Source organism: Chionomys nivalis, chromosome 13, assembly GCF_950005125.1.
Source record: "Chionomys nivalis chromosome 13, mChiNiv1.1, whole genome shotgun sequence".
NCBI classification, from domain to species: Eukaryota; Metazoa; Chordata; class Mammalia; order Rodentia; family Cricetidae; genus Chionomys; species Chionomys nivalis.
Window position 1 is genome coordinate 15,141,795 of NC_080098.1, and position 25,000 is coordinate 15,166,794.

At 37.6% G+C, this 25,000-nt stretch overlaps 1 protein-coding gene and 1 pseudogene across 1 annotated transcript in view; one reads left to right on the forward strand and one right to left on the reverse strand.

The window, feature by feature from the left end:
* Malrd1 (MAM and LDL receptor class A domain containing 1) overlaps positions 1-25,000 on the reverse strand; it is a 642,532-nt gene that overhangs the window by 42,351 nt on the left and 575,181 nt on the right. The window lies entirely within an intron of this gene.
* Positions 1,309-1,409, forward strand: LOC130886308 (U6 spliceosomal RNA; annotated as a pseudogene).

Sequence of the window (25,000 nt, forward strand, 5' to 3'; positions counted from 1 at the left end):
GATTCTCATCAGTTGTTCGAATGTCCTGTATCAGTGCATCATCTACCTGTGCCTGATTTCCACCTACCTATATATTTAGATAGTGATATTTACACAGAACCCGGTGAGGTGAATGGGGAGGGGGCAAAAGGAGAAACATTTACAGGGTTGCAGAAAGAATTCAGGATATTTAATGTGCTTTCATCTCTGTTTCTCAAAGGAAGCCTCCTCTATGGAAAAACCAGTGTTTGAAATAATTGTGGAAATTTGATCCCTAGACTTCTGTAACATTTCCAGGGCAGAGTGGTCCTCTGCTTTTGAACCAGATTCTGAGGACAGCAGCAATACTATGCCAAGATGGTATCTGCCCAACCTACCAGCAACAGTACTGAAACAAGATTTTCTGTTGCCTCTCCTGGAGAATTGCACTGAGGAAGTGAAAGAACTTTCCTTCTGTTCTAAATACAGCGGAGTGCACTCATATCCTCCAAGCTTACCCTAAATCCCTATTAAATATCATGGAGATGTTTTTAAAAGAAATATTAGCATCACTTTCATCATCGTTTTTAAAGGAGTCTTCCTCATTACTGAGTCAGTAGGGTTAGAATAACAAATGAAAAGTGAAACAATGCCTAATGCCCCTGGATAAAGACTATTTAAGAATTTAGTAGTGTACGGGGTGATTTTATACTTGTCAGAGGTGAAGGCTTGAGGTTCATGCGGGAGAAATGAGGCACAGAAAGTGGCTGGGCTGAGGGACTAGAACCAGTGTGCTTGGTTATATGGCTGAGCACCAAAGAAGAGTCATCCAGACAGGGACAGTCTAGTCACAGAGATAGAATCTGGGCATTTGGTCCAGTGACTTGGCAGGTTTGGGACTGTTGCATAATTGCCTGAGGCTAGAGACTTGTTCCAACAAGGAATAGGACAAAGATTCATCACACACCTTGACAATTAAAGTCCAAAATGTTCCTCATAGGAAATTATTTAGTTACTTTATGCCTAGGCAAGGCTGGAAGCAAACATGCTTTTGATTTTTTCATTTTACATTTCAATCTCAGTTCCTCTTCTTTTCTTCTCTTTCACTCCCCCCACCTCCCTTCCACCCAACCCCACCCCTCCAACCACTGCTCAGAAAGGGTAAGTCAACAATGTCTGGAATATCAAGTTGAGGTAAGACCAAGCCAACCCTTCCCCCAGCCCTGTATCATGGCTGCCTCCATAGGGAGTTTGTTCCAAAAAGCCAATTCATGGACTAGGGATAAATCCTGGTCCCACTGCCAGTGGGCACACAGAACTATCACCCACATTCTGAGGGCCTCTGTGAAGGTTCTGGCAGTACAGATGCTAAAATTGGAATGATAGAGAGAAGATTAGCATGGTCCCTGTGCAAATGTGGTTTTATGTCTCGTGTATTGCCAATGTTATCTATGAAGACCATGAGTTATGCTAACCTAGTATGTAGCATTCTAATTTAGAATGCTCGGATCTTGACATCTGTCTCTCCCTCCCTCTGTCCTTCCCTCCTTTTCTCTGTGCATGTGTGAGTATCTCCCTATTTTTTCATGCCAAGAAGAAAGAAAATAGGTCTAAAATCTTTGAATTGTTAATTATGTTATTTTTAAATGCAGTCATTTTATATACATTTACTTCGAATAAAGGTTCCCATGTGAAAAATACATATAGAAATCTGATTTATTTAATTTTATACATCTGTTTTAAGTTACTTTGCATGTGTGTGTGTGTGTGTGTGTGTCCGTGTCCTCCTTGTGACACAGGCATCAGCATACAGATTCCCAGCCAGCGGAGGTGGGTTTATAGATAGACATGGACACAGTCTATGCAAGTGTTTGGTCACAAAGGGTTACAGTTTGATGTCTATTTCTCCTTAAAGACTTTCTTCCTCAACTCGGATGTGAAACAGGAAGCATGCTTGAAGTCCTGTTGCAAGCTCAGATAGTCCCTTTGGTATTATTTATCTGGAAAGGTCATTCTGAGGGTGGGATTGACTAAGAGGAGACAGTCTGTGAAGTCACTGGGAGATGGAAAAATAGTGATTAACTCTATAGTCTTCTATGTGTTCAAGGACCAATTACCCACAGTTGGGCTTTTGGCTTGAGTCAATAAATTTAGGTATCATTCTGACCACTATGATTTAAGAGTCATGTTTTAATTTTTATTTATGTGTGTCTGTGTGAGAATCTGACACATGTGTTCTGAAACTATAGAGGCCAGAAGGGAGCACTGAGTTTTTCTGGAGCTGGAGTCATGTACATTGTGATCCAAGCTGTGTCCTCTGGGAATGGGCTGGAGCAGTGTGCGTTTTCAATATATTACTAGTTAGATCTATGATTTAGCATTGTAGAAGACAAGCTTATGTGCCTTTATTACATGCTTTTTCTACTAACAGGTTCAAACTATTAAATGCACACCTGTCACTTTTGCTAGGAGGATCCAAGATCATGCCACATTTACAGTCCAAGCTTAGCATATTACAAACTAGGGCATGTTTCTCCATTTCATCCTTCATGAAATGAAAGCACAGAGAACTTGATTCTTACATCTCTAAGGAATGCACGCTGAAAAACTTTCCACTGTGGCTTCTCAGACTGTCCTGTGCTAACTGCACATACTTCCTTCCCGTGGTCTCTCTCAAGTTAAAATATGGAGCATAGTTGACATACTAGTACTTGTTACTGTACTTTGTGCTCATAAGAAAAAAAATCATGGTTAGGAGAAGTTTCTGGTATGGATGGTCTGAACGTGTCTGTTCCTCACATTAAGCCTTACCAGGGACTTGTGGAAGTGCTGAAATATAGGGCAAGTATTGGGCTAGGAAAATGAGGGCGCAGAGGATACCTAGACACTGGGAGAAAATCTGTTTTCTAGCTCCGTGACTTTATACAATCCAGACACATCAGAAGAATTTATAAAACGCTGTAATGAGAACTACAGAACTTGTAGGTTAGAAACCCACAGAGAAGATGCATGAAACACTACCGTTGCAGATTTCACTAAAAGGTTGCCTGTATGGAATTCTGCTTTGTCATATTTATTCTAGTCATGAATCTTCTCCGCTGAACTTCTATTTCTCGTCCTAACAGTCTGATCTTTAAACTAAATCTGACAAGTGCTGATTCTAATCCCTTTAGGGACGCTTAATGAAAATGGAAGAAGAAATATTCCATTGGCACATCTTCTGATTTCAAGGCTTACAAAAACATCACAAAACCACGTAATACAGTAACACTCTTTAAGACTCTTGATGGCCGGGCCGTGGTGGCGCACGCCTTTAATCCCAGCATTCGGGAGGCAGAGGCAGGCGGATCTCTGGGAGTTCGAGGCCAGCCTGGTCTACAAGAGCTAGTTCCGGGACAGGCACCAAAGCTACAGAGAAACCCTGTCTCGAAAAAACCAAAAAAAAAAAAAAAAAACCAAAAAAAAAAAAAAAAAGACTCTTGATGAATGTGCATGGCAAGGAAGGAAGGAAGGAGGTGTTGGATGTTTTTCTACCCACTATACAGCAATTTCTCATGTAGAGAAAAATGGAGAAATCTGGAGGATTTTTCTCAAAGTAAGTGTTTCCTGGGTGATGGACTGAGACTATATCAAGAAAATGGTGTAGGAAAATATAGCTAATTGCTTAGCAAGGCACCTTAGCATTGTGGATGAATCCACTGTAATAGAAAATAGGAAAGCAAGAGGAGCCTCTGAATAATCTCAGAACCACAGAGTGCTGCAACTCCGCAGTCCATGCCAGTGATTAATTTGCTTGGACTAATTTCCCCCATGACTAATTAGCTCCAACATGTGTTCCAAAATTCCTAAGTACTAGGTGGAGCCTACCTGAAGGAAAAAGATAAACATCCTGCTCCATTCATGCATACGGGTCTGTTTTCTTATACAAAGAGGAGAAAGGGAGAAATAAAATGTCATTAGATTCTTTCAGCTACAGCCCACACCCTAATCTTTCTTTAATTCTAGTAGGTCCTTTGCTATTAGCAGGTTTTAACCAAGGTGCCACTGAAATCACCCAGTTCTGGTTGTGCTTGGCAACACCCATTCATTACTTTCCCACACCTGCAACACAAGCTCATCTTGTCTTTCTTGTCATTTGTGTACACACCCCAGCGATTTGTCAGACTGCCAGGGCCAGTAAGGAGCAGCTCCACACTTACCAAGCTTGTGTCATGGACTAATTGGTGGGACTCAGCAGAGGCTTTGCTCTGGCTGCTTAAGTGAACTGGGTTGTTGTCTCAAGTGATAAATCAAGTTTAGCTTCTTTATATATGTTCTAGTAGGTCTGAAGAAAGCAAAGGGCGTTAAGAGGGAGGGTTCCCTCATGAAGATGCTGTTATCTGAATATTCAAACTTAGAAGATAGTGTGTGTGACAATGAGGTGGCGTCTAATACTTGCCACAGATCCAGGAAATTTGAGGAGCACATATTTATTTGTATGATTCTTAATAAGTATAAATCACAAAGAATCTTTGACTTACTTTAAAATGTCATCAGGAAAAAAGATAAGAGTCCCATGTTTTAAAATATTGGGGATGGGAAGACAGTCTGAGTTGGTAAAGTGCTTGCTGCAGAAGCATGAAGACTGGAGTTCAATTTCCAACACCCCAGTAAAAAGCCAGACACTCAGTAAAAAGGGGGTGCCTGCTTGTATTATCAGCCCTGTGGAAACAAAGATGAACAAATTCCTGGGGCTAGTGAGATACCCTGTCACACAAAGCAAGGCTCCTCTGTTACTCCTGAACTTGATCTCAGGCCTGCACATAAACACATCCATACACATGTACGTGCACTTGCACACTGTACAGACACATGAACATGCATACACCTGCCTCACCAAAGTCACACATATGCACACACAAGGTTTGAAAGTCAAAAAAAAAAAGTGAGAAACTCTTATGTGTGCCCCTTCAATGTCATTGCAATCGTCATGTCACATCACCTTCACCTCCTAAATCACTTTTTGTCCTTCAGTCCCATCGCACGCCTGCCCATGGGCCTGGCTAAAGGCCACTGTCACTTTGTTGTGAGAACAGAATTGACTTTCTGGTCTCCAGAGTAATGTCACATTGTGAAATTTCTCTGATGCTAAACCTTCACTCTTTCCAGTGCTCATAGAGCCCTGCCAGGTAAGATGGTTCTGTGCCAAAACACCTTCCCTGAAATGGGCTGCACAGCTTTGATCTCAATTTTCCTTGTGCTCATAGTCCCCAGCACTTGTTGGAAGTCCTCTCATTGAGATGCTCTTTCGTACTCTATCACTTTTCATGACCTCAACTGTCAATGGCTAGAAGATGGCTTCGTTTCTTTATCCACCTGGGCAACTAGCATTTATCCCCAGAGACCATTGTCTTAGGTCACTGGAGAATTTCTTTTGTGTCCTGGATTGACTTAGACATTCCAAGTTTGGCACCATAGTGTCATGACAGCACTCAGTCCCACAGTACCGTAGTGGTCAGTTTCCTGTTGACTTCTTTCAAACTAACTTTATTGAGGGAAAGGCCTAATATGTATTCTCTCTTAAAGGATCTAAACATTTACAACATTCTGTGTGTAAATGTTTGCTTAAAATAGTCATATTAAAATAACAGCAGCTACTATCTGCTATTAGAGTCATCAGCACACTTCTCTTCTGTGCATACACAATGTCCTCTAACCTTTAGAACTCCCACTTACAGAATAGCACACCTTAGAGTCAACCAGGACACTGGCCCAAGCACTAAGAGATGAGTGGCTCTCGGAGTATCAGAGCCAATAGTTGAAAAGTGGTACCCACCCACTGTGACAGTGGAACTGATTTATTGGGAGCCCACCAAGGCCAGCTGGTCTGGGACTGAATAAGCATGGGTTGATTCCGGACTCTCTGAGCATGGCGGTCAATGAAGACTGATGAGAAGCCAAGGACAATGGCACTAGGTTTCGATCCTAATACATGAACTGGCTTTGTGGGAGCTTAGCCTGTTTGGACGCTCACCTTTCTGGACGTAGATAGAAGGACTTTGGTCTTCCCGCAGGGCAGGGAATTTGGACTGCTCTTCAGTATCGAGAGGGAGGGGGAATGGAGTGGGGGGAGGAGAAGAGGAGTGGGGATAGGGGGAGGGAAGTGGGGGGAGGGCAATATTTGGGAGGAGGGGAGGGAAATGGGAAATGGGGAGCAGGTGGAAATTTTAATTAAAAAAGAATAAAAATAAATAAATAAGTAAAAAAAAAAAAAAAAAAAGAAAAGTGGTACCTAATAATCTTTCAAATAGTATTGACTCTTCTGTTCTAAAGGCCCTATTTAGGGAACCCCTTTCTGAGAACAACCTTTGAGGAAAAAACTATTCTTAACTTAGAGAAGAATCAAAACAGAGATCATTGTCTTTTTATTCAGTGAGTTCAGGTTCCTTAATCTACTTGAACTTTTGTCCTCATACCATATTAAATATTAACAAAAAAGTTAAGTTCTGGTTCCTCATAAAATATTGTTTAGGTATTATTAGATTCTGTCCTTGGGGGATGATAATTCAGAGATGTGTGCTCCTGTGTGGCTTTTATTGCACCCTGAATGGATTCCGACTGCACAGCATTTCATATGTAGGCAGGAAGCATATTCATAAGTTATTTCAAATTAATATAGTAAAGAAAAACTTTAACTACTTTTGAGTAGAAAGAGAGAAAATTGTCCTTAGTTTACTATATTCAAACAGGTGTGTGGTGGGCTGGAATTATTGAATAGTATGAGGGAAACCTGCTTGCTCTTTGGGCTGAGGAGGGAGGAAGACTTGATTGGGGGAGGAGGGGGGAACGGGAGGTGGTGGCGGGGAAGAGGCAGAAATCTTTAATAATTAAATAAATAAATTAATTGATAATATAAATAAATAAATAAATAAAACCATCACAAAGTTCATGTTTTGCACTTGTGTCTCCCCTGCTTTCCTTTTGAGGTTATGAAGTAGCAAGTTCCTAGAGCTTTACGGGGAGCAAAACAAACAAAAGAAAAAAATGAATGAAAGAAGAAATAACAATATAGCTAAAGAATTCACAAACTGGACAATTGGTAATAGACTATTGTTAGTAGAAACTGGATCCTTCCAAGACTGAATAAGGTGAAAATACACAGTTTTGCTGTGAAATATTAATTGCAGTACAAAATAATTTGAAGGGTATCATTTTTCGGAATTTTTTTTCTCCCCATGAAGTCAAATTTTTTCCTTTAAAAACATATTTGGGACTTTTAGTTCCAGCAAGACCCTTTATTCATACTTTATGTCCTACACACTGAAATATACATGAACAAACAAACACAACATGAGGAGGTTAAAACGAAGCAAGAAAGAGTCACGAGTTGCTGGGTTATGGAAGGAATTTCACTAGCTGTATCACAAAGCTTGGGCTAAGGACTGTAGGAGTCTTAGACTTGCTCTGACCTTTTGGTAAAGAAAGGAAGGCTTTAGTTGTAAAACCCGACAAAATCTGAACTCCTGCCATGGCTCTACACCAAACTGAGGGAGAATTCCAGGCTCAACACTCGGCTTTTCTGAGAAATTACTGAGCACTTTCTGTTTTTTAGCCTTGTTTTAGGTTCCAGGCAATTTCATCAGCAGATTGTGTTCTTTCTGGCCTTCAGACGCACACAGGATAATGGCAATGCCCTTGCACTACACACCATTATCTTATTCTTGTCTCATATGTCTTCTGTGATAGGTGTACTATATCCATATCTTGAGATATTTTTGCTTTCATATAATTGTCATTTTGGCTCTAATCCTAATCTCTGAGATGGCCTTAATCAAAGATCTCAGATGCAATACCTTTCACCTAGTTTCTAGTAATCTCCTTAACCCCATTAGCTTTCTTTCTTACATCTCTTGTAGCTATATATAAACATTTGACTTCACACACACACACACACACACACACACACACACACACTTAATTTATACTAAAGTGTATGAGCAGAAATCTGAAGACCTGACTGGGGTGGATGATTTTGCAGAGACAATATAAGTTGTGAACATAATTTAAGCAGACTATACAGAGTAGTTTCATGACACCTGCAGTACTGAAAGAGTCTTAAACATGTTTCAAATTAGGCATCTTAACCACTCAAAGTCTCAGGAAGGGGTCATATAGCATCCTCATCCAGTGTGTGCTGTTTCAGAAAGAAGTCAGTGTTTGTTGTTAGGACCGCACACAGTGTTATACACAAGGGAAAAGGATATTATGGCCATTTTTATATATGGCAAAGTCTGAAGTAAACTGGCATCAACCCTAATGTAAAGGGCATTCACAGCCTGCTGTGAGATTTCGTAAGCACAGCCTCATATCTTCATAAGTAGTTCTAATACACAGGAAAAGGCAGGTGAATTTGTACAAGGAGTATGTGAGACGTGACAGCACCGTGGACACCCCACTGCTCTAAGTCACCAAGAGTCTATGTCCAACAATATAGCTACCTCCCCTCCCCCAGCCACAGTTCTGATGGCCTTTTTCTAGGTCTCGTTGAACAAGTGTCAACACAAGTTTGTCTAAGTATAAAATCAATCCAAAATAATTTTGTTGTTTATGTAGAATTTCTTCATTTCTATCCTGGTCTAGATCATTTGCTGAGGAATTCCCTTAAATTTTTAATTAACAGTTTCAAATTTTTAGTAATTTCTAAGTTATATGTATGTACATGTACACACACATACATATACATATGGATATAAATGAATATACCTTTAAACAAATGAAAGGTTGAAAATTAGCTACTTTGGTTCAAAAGGCTAAGTATCTTTGCTACATATATCCAAATAACACATTCTCAAGATCATAGACTGACCTCATTTGGAGATGTGTAAAAATTTCATATTAAGTATGCTTTGAACATGCATACTTCCTGCATTTGTGGATTCAATAATACTCAGACAGAAAATATTTGGGAAAAATCATGTGAAATTACATAGATATTTTTGACATTATATCCTAAACAATATAATATGATAATCATTTACATTGTATTTACACTGTACGTGTATTTTAGTAATATATATATGATTTAAAATATACAGGCAGTTTGCATAGTATATATGCAAATACTAAACCATTTTCTATAAATGTCTTGGACAGCTATAGAGTCTGCAACACACATCAGGGTTCTAGAATCAATCTCCTGTGGATATTGAATGCTTATAGAACATTTAAATATCTACAACTAAGAACAAGTGAAGAAACATGTACATCACACTTCTATTGAAAGGTATACATAATATAGTCAAATATTTATTGTGTGTACCTACGCACACATGCACACATCACAGAGTGGCCCTTGTATTCTTTATGTGTCTTCCACCATGAGATTAACTGATGACCTCTCAAAGTTCTCATGCTTAGACAAAGCAAAGGATACTGGTCTTTAACATGCAGTAACTGGAGAAGGAACACTATTGATGAGCATGTGTGGTTGGCACATAGTTGGGGTCTCTGTGATAAGATTATAATGGCTAAGGTATTGATGGAAGAAAAATTACCTTAAGTACTATTTTATTTTTTGAAAATCTTATCAATTTTAAGGACAAACTTCATTTGACTTTTGGAAATACTCTAGGTTAAGGAGGTGGGAAAAATTAAAAAAAAAAAACCAAGGCAAAATAAAACAAGACATAGAAAGTGATGTCACAGAGACTTGTGTTATAAACAGACTTCGTCAAAATGTAATTGTGCAGTTTCTGTCATGATGAAAACTAATAATGACTTTACCATATCCCATATATAGAAAAACAAGCCCTTCTTGTTCAACTAAAATGTATTTGCTTGTATTTCCTGAGGGTCTTGCAACTTTTGTCAGGAAACAGATTCAAATTTTTAGTCAGTTACAACTGATATTTAGCAAATATTGCTTTTGTTTATATTGCTAAATACATAACTATTTTTATATTATGTTATATTGGTGTGTTCATAACATGCAATATGATGATGTAAATAGCGAAATATATTTGCATTTGTTTCACACATTTGATTTGCATATTTATATCGGTGCAAGATTTTTAAAGCTTACATTGGATAATTCAAATATTTATCTATACCATATATTATGTGCTAAAATGTCTTTTAAAATTATTGTGATGTTTTGAAATAAAGATTTTATAGTTCTGTGTTCAGAAATATTTTGGATGACCAAATGCTATTGCCCGAGGGCTGGGATAGAAGCACAAATAAAAACTCCCTTGAGCTCATGACATTAATATTTTATTGAAGGGAACATAGGTATGGATGAGAGCATACAATGAACAAATATATAAGTGAGTATGTATTTATTGACAGAATCAGGGCACAACTAAACACTAGACAGGAGACTATGAGTATAGAATAGATAACTCTTTCAAATTATGTTTTTAGGATTTATTGATTTAAAATTTTTATATGTACTGGTGTTTTTTGTTCATGTATGCCCTGCATGTATGTGATGTGGGAGTCCCCTCTGTGTGCTGTGATTACCATTAATGAATAAAGAAACTGCTTTGGCCTTATAGCAAGACAGTACTTTAGGTAGTCAGGGAAAACTAAACTAAATGCTGGGAGGAAGAAGGCAGAGTTAAAGAGATGGCATGGAGCTGCTGGAGACTGACGTGCTAAAACTTTGCTGGTAGGTAACGACCTCGTGGTGATATACAGATTAATAAAAATGGGTTAAATTAATATGAGTTAGTCAATAAGAAGCAGTGATTTAATTAATGCAGTTTCTGTGTGATTATTTCAGGTCTAAGCTACCTGAGTGGCCGGGAACCAACAAGTGGACCTCCTTGCAACATGTATGTGTGTTCAGTACTCATAGACGTCAGAAAAAAGTGTGTGATCCCCATGAGCTGGAGTTACCAGTTATGAGAATCAAACCCAGGTCCTCTGTAAGAGCAGTAATGTTTTTAAGCAATGAATCATTGCCCAGGCACATTCTCAAGAAGTTTTAGCATTAAATGGAGATGGATCTGTTGAGAACAACCAGAAAGTGGGTTGAGTGGGGAAGTGGAGAAGTGGGGGGCTACCTTGTCTCTTTAAGAAGCTGGCTTCAAGATCATGTTTGTAATTCAGTGGGGAGACTGGTTTCTGACAGACAAAACCCACACAAAAGGAATTCTTGGGAAAAGGGGAATAGGTCCCAAAGCCCCTGGTGGACAGGGTCTTTTCAGAAAGATGCTGTAAAATGTGACAGGTGATGGCTTGTGTATAAGTTTCCTCATAGAACTCCTTGGCAGTCCTCTGATAATGAATATCTTAGGGGGACTTGAAGGAAAGTGATTGGCAGAAGCGGCCCTGTGGGGTGGGAGGCATGCCAAGGGTGATAAAAGCATGGGGATCATTTCTGATGCTTAGACAAGAATAAAACTAGAAATGTGAATTGTTTAAGGTCTCCACGTGAATGCACATGTAAGGTCTCCATGTGAATACACGTGTAAGGTCTCCACGTGAATGCATATGTAAGGTCTCCATGTGAATACATGTGTAAGGTCTCCATGTGAATTCATGTGTGTAAGGTCTCCACGTGAATGCATATGTAAGGTCTCCATGTGAATGCACGTGTAAGGTCTCCACATGAATGCATGTGTAAGGCTGCCACTCTGTGGGTAGCATTTGTGCTTTTCGTAATTTATTAGAGTATCTCATGACTATAGTCACACATAAGCAAGTCGCACTGGAAGTCACATTTTATTAGAATATCACGTGACTATAGTCACACATGTGCCAGTCGTACTAGAAGTGCAGCTCTAAATAAAAATGGTAACAATTTCTTCAGCTGCTTCTTATGCTGTAAACTTGGAACTTGCTGTGTAGCCAAGGATGGCCTTAAACTCCTAATCCTCATGCTTCCACTGCTCAAGTGCTTAGATAATAGGCATGAACTACCACAGTTGGATCCTGAATCTCTAGTTTTAAGTATTTAATACCTATAATTGTATTTATTTTACTGTTACAGATAATTTCTCTATATTTCACAGCCAGCACTTTATTACTACTCCTCCAATAGCCATCTTCTCCATTCTCCATTTCCATGTGTCCAAATTCATACTGAGCCACACACACACACACACACATTATCACATGAAGTTTTATCCATTACTGATCCAATACCATATGCATATTAATATTTGCTTATTTTCAATTTCATGGAGTTAATTACCCAATTTGTATTAGCTTCCTACTTGCTATACTTTATGTCTAAGCTTGGAGCTTGCCAACAAATTTGAGTGCAACATTCTACCACAGTAAAATGTCAGGCAAACAAACAGTACTCCTTTTCCTTTCAACAGAGAAACTCCCAAAGGAGAATTTTAGAAGAGAATTTTAACCTTTATGCCACTTTCCTTTTATGCCACCCTGGACTGGCTTTTCAAGAACTTGGAGCTCTTCTGTTTATGATCAGTTGAGCATCCCTGATCCATTTCTTCCTCTGCTCCAGTCCCCTCCCTGGTTTTGACACTCTACAGCATGCATGAGAGGTTACTATGTCCGTGGTCAGTTTTTAGTCTCTTTGGATTTAGAAATCAGGCTCAAAACTTGTAGATGTGATGCTGTCCATCAGCTTCTGTATATCTCCACGATAGTCCACCTTCCAGAGATTCTTGGATCACTCACCATATTTTCTATAGAAACTGTAATATTCCAGCTGTCCTTAAGCAATCAGAATAGAAGAAGTCAAGGGAAATCATAACAGTAAGGCAGGGGATGTACTCTTGAAGAGGAAGAGAATCCCAACCAGAGTAAGGATGGGGAAAAAGTGGGAAAGGAACCTAATTCCAGGACATCAGCCAGTACACCTAGGATGGGCAGAAAAAAATTGTTTCCCCTGATATAAAGAGAGTTATGTAAGTAATTCTATGGTGTATCTCCTTATTAATAAAGACAACTTGTTACTGGTGTTTGCCTTAAATTTAAGTGCTTAATGATACAAAATAATATTAGTTTAAAATAACTTTTGTAATAAAAATGTTAAAAAGTTCATGATAAAATACAAAAAGAAGCTTCCCAATGTTATACAAACAGCATAGTCTTGTTTCATTGATTTTTGTTGTTGTTTTTAAAGATACATGAGCATAAAAATTGACTGCTTTAGAGGAATTAGGCCTTTGTTTTGATGTGTTTCTGAATTTTTCTAAAAAATATCAGTAAATACTAATTTTCAGTGCAATAAGAACACATGAGTCTTTAAAACAAATGCATGAACTTAATCTTTTCCCTAAAAAACATAGGTGTGAGGAAGGCAAACATTATCACTCGGCCTTCAAGTGCCTCAGTTTCTTCATCTATTAAACACACAGAGATAAAATCAGCGAGGTCACGGTGATACTGCGAGTACTCACTCATGAAATACAGCTAGGTGCTCAGCGTGTCACAGGGGCATTGTCCGCGTTCTATGATGATCAAATATTACCATACATGTTTAGTAAGCTCCTAACTTATTCAGTCTATAGTACTTGTTATTAGACTTTTTATGCCTAAAGCTACTGACATTTTGATTTTAAAAAATGTGTTTCAGATGACTGGTAGAGTAAATGCTTACAGACTGAAAAAGACAAAACCTCCATGTCCTAAAATAACCTGGATGGCTGATTATCAAAGGGAGGAAAAAACATAGACTAGTGACAATGCCAATTAAAATATTCACAAAATAACAAACCACTTGCCTCCCAAAGTAAAGCATGGACTGTATTGATTCTTCATTTCTTTCTTTTAAAAAGACCCTGATTATTTTCATCCTGGAGACTCTCATGCAGTAAGCAGAATGTTGTTAGAGGCACACTACCAAGCATACCGCAGAGAGATTTTTTCACTATGGCTGACTTTACAGTAAAAAAAATAAATGATAGGAAATTAGAGTGGGTTTTAAGTATACTGTTAGTAAAGTATAATAAAAATGCAAGCTGAACATGTCCTCAAATGAGCTTCTAGTTCAATGCCTTGTCTCCATCTTCCTTCATATATATGTAACAAAATTCAGGATCAAAGAAGAAAAGAAAATGGGGAAAAATGACTCAACTTGTGGTCCAGTAGCTGCTGTTCTTTTCCGTTACCATCAAGCACATCACAAACTGTATGCCTTAGATATTTATCGTTAGGAAATGGAATATAAATGGAGGACAATCTTGGTGACCCTTTCTGCCTACTGCTCCAACTCATTGTGTTCTTGCTTCTCTCAGTTATCTAGGCCAGCCACATCTGTCCTGTCAAGTTCTGCTGTGAGCTGATAAGGGCATCAGCAATATATTCAAAATATCCTTGCTAATTGGCCCTGTGTATATTAGGCAGTATTATTATGTTTAGATGCTTCTCAAAACTGTTCTGCTTTTCTGTTAAAAATATAGTTGCTTACACTCAGCCTATAAAAATACAATGGCCACTAATAGTGTGAACTCAATGAATACATATCACCAGAGTTCTTGAGAAGAGCAGAGTAGCTTCCAAAAAGTATAAGAGATACATCTGCTACTCAAATCTGAAATATATGTGGTAATTTCTATTTAAATCATTCAACTTTATTTTGTTTTTATTTGTTTTTTTTTGAGATAGATCTTATATATTCTAGACTGTCCTTGGGTCTTTATGTATCTGAAGATGACCTTGAAATTTCTGTCTCTACATTCTAAATGCTGGAATTACAGAATTGTGTTACTACTGCAGGATATAACCTAGGATGCTATGTACACTAGGCTAGCCTTCTACCAGTTACCTATATACCCAGTCCTGTGGAAATGTTTAGGGCCTTTTAAAATTATTTCATTCCATTCTAGGAATAGTCTATGGAGCAGTTAAAGCAGATATTTACATTACAAACATGGAGATCTCAGTGTTTATGAAGGTCTTATAGGAAACAAAAGAAATAATACAACACACGTGCTTGATGAAAATTTAAAAATCATTTATATTCTAAATAACTTAGAACTTTTTTGAATTAGAATTTACAATTCTTTTTCATTCTCTTTCTCTCTTCTCCCTCTTTCTTCTTCCCTTCACCCTTACCCCTCTTATCACTTGCGATGGAACTAAAAGTTTTATGTATGTTAAATATGCACTTTATTATATAGCCATACTCCAACCCATCGAATCTCCTTTCTTGATTCCTTAATTCTTTAGATGTAGCTCCTCACCCCAACAAAATGAACTTTACTTGTTCCTGTGGTCACTCCCTGGTACCCACTAGGCATTCTCTTAATATCGCCAGCAAAATACAAGTGTGCAGACCACTGAGGTAGACAACTAAGGTGAAGAGTGTTCTCACTGAATTCTGGGAAAGGTGCTCTGAACTCTGCATTCTGAAAAAAGAAAAAAGCAATTGCTAGAGGATTGACTATGGAAGAATATACACTGTGAAGACATGGTAGAGAATAATGAATATTCTCTTCTTTCAGTCTAATGCAAATAATTAGTCCTACAAGTCATTAAAAAACATGAAGCCTTGTCAGAGAAAAGATTGGAGTATATGACTAGTGGCTTTATCCTTGGTCATTGATCACCTATTATGGCATACAAAATATTAAAATAGAAAACAAAAAAGAATCTGTGCATGATGGCTCCTTCCCAACACTTGGGAGACAGAAGCAGAAGGATTGAAGCAAGTTCAAAATGAATGTTATCTGTATTGTGATTTTGAGTTTAAACAGGACTTCAAAGTAGAAACCCATCTCCAAACAACAGAAGCATCAACAACAGGAGGAGTATGAGGAGGAAGAAAAAGTAGAGGACAGAGAAGAAAAAGGAGACTGAAAGAATGAGATAGCGGGTCTAGTCTAATAGACTGAGAGAATTGATGACAGAAATAAACAGTGATATAAATTATTACTAAGAATTTGGCAAAAGACTTCCTAATGCATATCTATTTGGGTATTATATTTATATGGTAACAAATGTTTTTGAGATCCTCTAAATTATAAAAGGATTTACATATGTATATATGCATACATACATTGATAGATATATAGTAGAAAGATATACGATAAGAAAGAAAGGTATGTAGATATATAGATAGATGATAATGTAACATCAGATGTTACTCAACAATGTGAGGAAATTTACTGAATCACACAAGATACACAGTTATAAAGTTAAATCTTTAAGAGAAACAGAAGCTTCTTAAGAATAAGATCAAGAATATTATTGCACAATTGAATAGAAAATACTAATGGATGAATTGTTTTCCATTCTAAAATTGTCTTACTACTAGAAAATTGGTGTATATCTTACAGCTACTTTGTAGGATGTCAAATTTCTATCAATTTGGAAAGGTTGTATTTGATGGAAATATCTCCCATACACATGGATTAGTAGGACTAATAGTATTAGGATTAATAGTCATCTTACCAAAACCAATATACAAATTCAATGCAAACCCAACAAAAATTTTCACACATCTTCAGAAGACAATACCCAGCTTCATATGGAAACACAAAAAGCACAAGATAGCTAAAATAATCCCAAGTAATGAATTGCTAAGATATTACTATTACCATTTTCAATTTGTACTACAAAGCTATAGTACTAAAAATAGCATGTTATTGGCATAAAAGCAGGCATGTTAATTGATGGAACCAAGTCGAAGACCCAAACAAAAATGCACATGCCTATGAACACCTTATTTTTAATAAAGAAGACAGAAATACATAATGGGGGGAAAATTCAGCATCTTTAATAAATGGTGTTGGTCAAACTGGATGGCTGCTTGCAGAATAAAGCTACTAGATCCATCCTTATCATTCTTCCAACTCAACTCCTTATGGATCAAATGCATCAACACAAAATCAGATATATCAAACCTGATAGAAGAGAAAGTAGGGAATTGCCTTGAACTTATTAGCACTGGAGAAGACTTTCTGAACAGAACACTATTATCATAGGTGTTAAGATCAGTACTAGTAAATGGGATCTCATGAAACTCAAAAGCTTTTGTAAGAAAAAGAACACCAGCACTTGGACAAAGTAGAAACCAACAGAATGGTTAAAAGGTCAGCCTTGTTTGCAACAACCGAGTGAGACCCCATTATGTAAATATGTAAATGTACCACATTTTCTTTACCCGTTTCAAGATTTTGCCTATTACAAATAAAGCTGCCAAGTGCCCTTGTGATATGATTGAGCATTCTTTGGGTATATGCCCAATAGTGGTAATGTTGGGTCTTAAGGTAGATGGATTTCTAATATTCTAATAAATAACCATATTGATTCGCAAAGTGGCTGAATAAGTTTGCCCTCCCACCAGCTAAGGATAAGTGTGCCCCTTGCACCAGCTCCTCTCCAGCATGAGCTATCCCTTGTGTTTTTGATCTTAGCCAATCTGACAGGCATAGCATAGAATTTCAGAGACATTTTGATTTCCCTTTCCCTGTTGGCTAAGGATATTGGACATCTCATGGATTTCTCAGGCTTTTGAGAATCTCCTATTGAGAATTCTGTTTAGAATTTTAAAATTGGATTTGCTTTTTTGATATCTAGTTTCTTGAGTTCTTTACATATTTTGGAAATCAGTTCTATATTCAATGAGGGGATAGTGAAGATTTTTTCCCCATTTTGTAGGTTGCCGTTTGGTCCTAGTGACAGTGTCCTTAGTCTCACAGAAACATTTTAGTTTCATGAGGTCCCTTTTATTAACTATTGATCTTAATGTCTGTGCTATTGGTGTTCTGTTCAGGAAGTTGTCTCCTGTGCCAATATATTTGAGATTAATTTTCACTTTTTTTTCTATCAAATTCAGTGACTCTTGGATCTGGATCTATGTTGGGGGTCTTTGATCTGCTTGGCCTTGAGTTTTTGCAAGATGATAGATATGGGTCTATTTGTACTCTGCATGCTGACATCTTGTTAGATCAGCACCATTTGCTGAAGATGATTTTTCCTCATTGTATAATTTTGGTTTCTTTGTCAAAAATCAACTGTCCATAGGTGTGGGGATTTATATCTGGGTCTTAATTAAATTTCATTGATCTACCTGTCTGGTTTTTGTGCCTTACTATGCATTTTTTTATTACTGAAGCTCTGTAGTAGAGCTTGAAATCAGGCATGGTGACACCCCCTGGGGTTCTTTTATTGCATAGGATTGTTTTAGCTATCCTGGGTTGTTTTTCCGTATGAAGTTGGGTTTTGTTCTTTCAAGGTCTGTAAAAAAATTATTTTGGGATTTTATTAGGGATTGCATTAAATCTGCAGATTGCTTTTGGGAAGATGGCCATTTTTACTATGTTAATCCTACTAATTCATGAGCATAGGAAATATTTATATCTTCTGATATCTTCTCCAAATTTTTATTCAAAGACTTGAAGTTCTTATCATACAAATCTGTAACTTGTTTGCCTAGAGCTACACTAAGGTATGTTTTATTATTTGAGGCTATTGTAATTTCTATCTCAGCCAATTTATCGTTTATATATAGGTGGGTTAGTGATTGTTTTTAGTTAATCCTATATCTAGACACTTGACTAAAGGTGTTTATCAGCTGTAGGAGTTTCCTGACAGAGGTTTTGGAGTTGCTTATGTATACTATCATATCACTCCAGGCATTCTGCATATATGTTAGAGTTGTGTAGCTTGGTCTTCTTGTGGGACTCCAAACAGTAGGAACAGGAGCTGTTTCTGAATTTTACTGACTTTTTGAACCCTATTCCTCATACTGGGTCACCTTACCCAGCCTTAATACATGGGAAATTGCTTAGCCATACTGCAATTTGATAGGTCATGTTTTGTTGATACTCATGGGAGACCCGCTCTTTCCTTAACAGAGAGGGAGGAGGAATGGATTGGCAGTTGGGAATAGAATTGGGTAGTAGTAGAGGAAGAACTGAGAGGAGGCAGGGAAACTGTGACTGAGATATAAAATAAATTAATTTATTGAAAAATAAAAATAAATCCAAAACAAAAGCAAAACAAAAAGATCAACCCTACATTCAATAAGAGGACTAATATACAAAATATATAAAATTTAAGAAATTAGATATCAAAAAACAAATAATTCTATCAAAATAAAGAGTACATATCTGAAATAGAGAATTCTTAATAGAAGAAACTCAAATGATGGAGATACACTTAAAGAAATGTTCAACATTCTTAGCTATCAGGGAAATGCAAAACTACTTTGAGATTTCATTATATATTTATCAGAATGGCTTAGACAGTAACACAAGTGACAGCTCATGCTGGTGAGGATGTGGACAAAGAGGAACACTCATCCATCGCTGTTGGGAGTGCAGATTTGTACAGCTATTACAAAAAATACTTACCAAGCTATGTTCATTGCTGCTTTACTCATAATAGCCAGAAGTAGGAAACAACTTACATGTCCCTCAACAGAAGAATAGATAAAGAAAATATTTTACACTTACACAACAGATTATTAGTCAACTGTTCTTAAAAAAAAAAAATCACATGGTTTCCCGAATCAGGCATTATTTTCCTCCTATTGAGTCGATCGTAAGTGAAATTGGAAGCTGTTTATAGCTGCCGTGGTATGAATGCTTCCTTCACATCTTTGGGGCTATCTTGCCAACAGTGGTCTTTGTTGTGGTTCTTGGGGTCATCACAGCCAGGTGGGACCATAGGTTGCTTCTTCCTTTTTTTTCTTGAATGAAGCTCAATAGCTTTCACATATTTAATTTGAAAGCAGATGTTCACATCTGTTAGTCTTTAAAATATCTTTTGATTTAAATGCATTTTGTGGTTAATTTAAACTTATTACCAGAGAAGAAAGAGTGAGTACTTTTTGTCAAATGGTGTGGGGGACGGGGGCTGCAATTCTTTATTCTTCACTAAATTTAGATATCTTCAGTCATCATAAGTTTTAATGCAGCAGGAAGGAGAGGAATTTGAAGCAGTGTGTAAGTATTCATGACTTCAGTCCAGCACAGGCTGCTACGTCTCTGACATGTCTTTTAGGCAAAGCAATCTCTTGGTAATCACTTCTGGTTCCACTCCACGCCTGGTTATTTCCATCTTCGCATTATCTAGTACTGCATTTCCTAGCAACAAAGGGGAGTTCTTTGGAGAACTTAGTTTCCTAACTTGTTTTTACTTTAAGAGATATGAATTTTAAGTTCAGCTGAATGTTAAGTTTACTTATGCAACTGAGCATAAGTAAAAGCAAAGTAGCCACTTATCATGCCGAAGGTTTCTCCTTCAAAATTAGGTGAGAAGAAAATGTATAACTCAATGTGACTTTCCTCCTGGGGTGAGAGTTGACTGGAGAAATGTGGGTAATGACATTCATCCCAGTCTAAGCCAGCCTCTATATCCATTTCCATTAGTGCATACCTTCTCCTTTAGTGAAGCGCTGACAAAATAAAATGGGCCTCCACTCACTCACGGATTTGAAAAATGACTGTGGTTGATTAACTATGTTCTCCATATATCTTATTAAATGCACTAAAAACTCACACTTTAGGATAAAAGTTCTCTCCCTTCTCTTAATCTTCCATTCGTCTTTTCTCCATCAGATGTCCACGTTCCCAGTGGAGGGAACTTGCCAGAAGGATGGCAGTGTATTTAGGAGGTGATACATCACTTTGTCACTTAAAGAAAATCACAGATATATTTGCTCCCACAGAAGACAGCATCATGCTACAAAGGTATGGCTGAGTACTCTGAGCATTGACTAGTGCTATCAGTGATAACCTGCTCATTGGTAATACACAATTACTCATGTCGATGCTTCTTTGACGGGATCCAGGGTGGTTTCTCAGCAGCACCCATGCAGACAAGCTATCTTTCTATCATCAAATACCAATATCTCCATCAAGGATACAAACTATACAGAATAGGAGGAAAATGGACTACAGACAAAAAGCAACCCTTAAAGCAACCTCCATGAGCATCAAAAATGAATGGCATCCTAGAGTATATATGGACTTTTAGAAAATTGTCTTTGAGTTTTGTTTACTTCTAGTACACACACACACACACACACACACATACACAATCACAGGGGTGGTTGCATAAACAAATAAATATTGAAACTGAAGAAAAGTGAACTTTAAATTTTCTTAAGGATTTTATTCTACTCATTTTAAAATATCTATGCCTATAGAAGGCACTTATTTATCTCATTACTTTTCTAAAATTATTTGTGTTGAAATGCTATTTAAAGCAGACTTCTAGACAATAGTCTTAAGTTACTTTTCTCTCACATGACTTCCACTACATAGAGTAAATTGGTTGATTTATTTTGCTCTTGTTAGTCTGTGTTTGGTTACAGGAATCTATCCCAGCTATGAACTCAGGAATAGTTACAGAAAAAATGTGTATTCTCTCATCCTTAGCATTGAATCAATAATTTTTTCTTGTTACTGTAATCAAATACATAGCAAGAAACAACTTAAGGGGATAGGGAGTCCACTTGGGCTCACAGTTTGGGGTGGAGTTCATCGTGGTATGTAAAGCATGGTGACTGAGGGTATTCTTGGCTATGCCCATGCTGATATGATTCTGCTTTGCCTTTTCTTGCTGAATCAGTAAAGAGAGAGCAGGCAGTAAGCATGGGCATACTATCACTGTCCAGCCCCCCGCCCCTGCACAGAACCTATTCCTTCAACTAGCTTCCACCTCCCGAAGGATCCACAGCCTCTCATATAGTATCATGAACTGGAGACCAGTGTTTCCAACACATTAGCCTGTGCAGACATTGCACATCCACATATTATGAAGCACCTTCCATGCGTGCACAGTGATTTTAAAAATGAGATTCCAGTGATGCTTCCCCACACTTGCTCCCAGGTAAAATGTAAACTGCTCTGAATGCTTTTCTATTGTCCTTCCATTGTGCTCCCACAGAGGCCACATAGTCAGTGCCAGGCTACTTACAATTTAGCAAATACAATTTTGTGCATTTGGTTCCTCCAAAGAATAGGTTACAGTATTTAGTAACCTTTCATTTATTGTTCAGGTTAGTCCTCAGATAACTTCAGACAAAACAAAAAGTAGGTAGCCCCTACCTAAGTAGAACACACCAGACACTTACTTTTCTAGTTTTCATGGCAGGTGGCAGCCGAGGATAGTGTAACTCTCTGCCAGAGACCGTCTGTCACCTTGACTATGAACATGAAGGAAATGATGCATCATGGCCAACCCCACTAGCCATTTCGGTGCTATCATCAGTTGTCAGTTGGTGGGCAATTTTGCCATAAGCTTAGCTCTACGTTGAGTAGTGACAATATCAGTGTATATCTCTGTCAATACTGTGTCGTGAATTTGGCCCCTATTCCTGGATTCATAGTCCCTGAGTTTTGTTCTCCAGCCTTTTGGGAACTATACAAAGTTTATTTTAAAATAAATTTTTCTACTTAAACCTATTTCTTTGGTTTGTAACTGAAAAAATAATTTCCTTGTCCAGCAAGAACTTTTCTCTGATCTCATTGCATTTTACAACAGGCTGTTATGCAAATATCTCATCATATCATGGCTCTGTCGCTCATCTGTCCCTCTGGCTATATTAATCATCATGAAGACACAATAATTGCTTCCTTTATGCCCCCCCCCCCACACATCTAACAAGCTTTGTGGTAAAAATAGTACTCATAAAGAGTCTGCTTATTTTGTATGAAGGAACTGTTTAAGGAATAACTAAATAATTGTCTTTTTAAAGTAATCTTCTATTACATTATAGTTTTTTCTTTGTAAGACAATGCCACTACTGGAACTTGCTAATTTAGAGTATTTTCTAAAGATGCTCTTTTGAGTGGCCGAATAGTCCTCTCCTCAGCCTCAGAATAAACAATTTTAGTGGTAGTGAGATATAAATGATCCCAACATCCCAGCATCTTCCCGGGTATCCCGGTCCCAGTTGCTGTATTCACTAATCCAATCATCAGGAGATAGGATGTGCTAATTTCCTACCCGTGATAATGGATTAATAATCTTGTAACTAAAAAACAGTGTCTGAATTCTTTAAACTTGTGGTCATTGGTTTGTTTTTTAACAGAGGAGTGTAAGTGGAATGGTGTTTTATGAAATATTCCATCATTGACTTAAAATATTTGAAGCAGGAACAGCAATTATCCTTCAATTTGGATAAAGGGTTCTAGAAAGAATGAAGAGTTTGATTTTCCAGTGCGCACCCGCTGCCTGGGAACCCGTTATAGTCTCTGCCTACTTCTGTGACTGTCAGGATTCACAGACTGAGTAAACCCATCTCTACCCAGTAGCGACTGTGCCTACAGATTTAACCTACTAGGAAGCCAAGAAGGCTGATTCTAGAAACAAAGCCGCATTGGGCAATATGTAAGAACTGACTGGAAATCGGGAATGTTAGAAAATACAAAAAAGAAAAAAGAAAACAGAAAAAAAAAAAAGAACTACTCAAAGAGAAGAACTAAGAAGGAAATCTTTCATTTAGGCTAGGGACATTATTGGACTTCATTGCTCATCTTCATATCCTTAAAAAGAGGCATCATACTTGAATGCTTTAAGAAGTAGTTAAGGCAACCAAAGTTCATTAATTGTTAGGAGGTAGCTTATAAGTTGCTTTCTACAAGTCAATTGCGGCAATTTATTTTACTATTTATTTGATGGGTTAAAGAGACCTTTCAATTTCTCCTGCCTTAACCTTCTCAATAATAATCTTTTCAGTCAGTTTCTGCTTTACTTTTAAGAAATGCTGAATAATAATTTGGTCTTGCTTTGCAACACATTTAACATGTGTTTACCAACCACATCTATGTTATAAGTTATAGCCCCGCCTACTTTTTCACTCTTGATTTTGATAGAGGGTCTATGTTGTCTAAGATCGCCTAGCACTCACTAGTAGCCCAGGTTGGTCTTGTACTTGATCCTCCTACTTCAGCTTCTTCAGTTAGAATTAGATGATTATGCCACGAGGTCCATGGAATATGTTTAAGATTAACAGCACCATGACTATGGATTCTGACAATCATAAACTAGCTTAAATTTTTAATCAGTGCTGGCCAGTTAGAAACCTATAAGCTAAAACAATGATCTTAGATAAAAACTCCTAGCAATAGCAGACATGCATCCTGAATTGGCCATCTCCTGTGACCAGACAAGACTTCCAGTGGAGGGACTGGAACACCAATCCAGCCACATAACCTTTGACCTACAGTCTGTCCTGCCTATGGGATGTGCTGGGGAAAGGGTGGTACAGAGATTGAGGCAGTGGCCAGCCATGACTAGTATCCTGAGACCCTGCCATGAGAGTGAGCCCATCGCTGACAATACAACTTCTTTTATGTAAATTGTCTCTTTTGTCATATAAATTTCCTTGCTAACTTCCTATACTAATACTTTACATCAATAGTACATCACCAATTTTTTCATTCTCTCTTACTCTCTACAGAGATTATACTCTTGTCTCCTGCTACTTACAATCAGTTAGTTTTTTTTTAAATTTAGTGAGTATCTCTTATAGATAGGATTCAGATGGTCTTCCTGTTTATTTTCCATTTGTTGCTTAAAAACAACAATGTATTTCTCTAATGCCTCATGTCTGAGTTTTCTGAATAGGTATGGTGTTTTGGAGAGTGCTAATAATACTTTGTCTCAATATTCTTTGACATCACTTCCCTTATTATTTTCTCTGACTTGAACTTGTGCTAAGGAAGCAACTGCACATCGTTAACTTACCAACGTCCTATGAGGGAGCATTCTTTCTTTAACTCCTTATCCAAATTTCCCTTTGTTAATTCATAAGTATAGCAGACTTTTAACTATGTAATTACATCTACCTCTCTGAACCTATCTTTTTATTCTGTCCTTTTGTCTCTCATTATACATGTTTCTCATAAGTAGTCAGTTTTCTTTTAAGCATAGTTTTTTTATATATTCTTCAGTCGCCTATCCTGATAATTTTGTCTTACCCTCATAGATCTGAGTTTCTTTCACATACTATTTTTGTATTTTAATTATTACTCTTCTGCAATTCTAGAAGATATGGCTTTGGTGAGTAATTTCTCTGGGTTTTGTTTATCTGCAAATGCCTTGCATTTGACAGGTAATTTGGGTGGTGTTTTTGCTGGAAAGACTCTTTTCCTTTTGTCACTTGAGGTGCTGGTTGATTGTC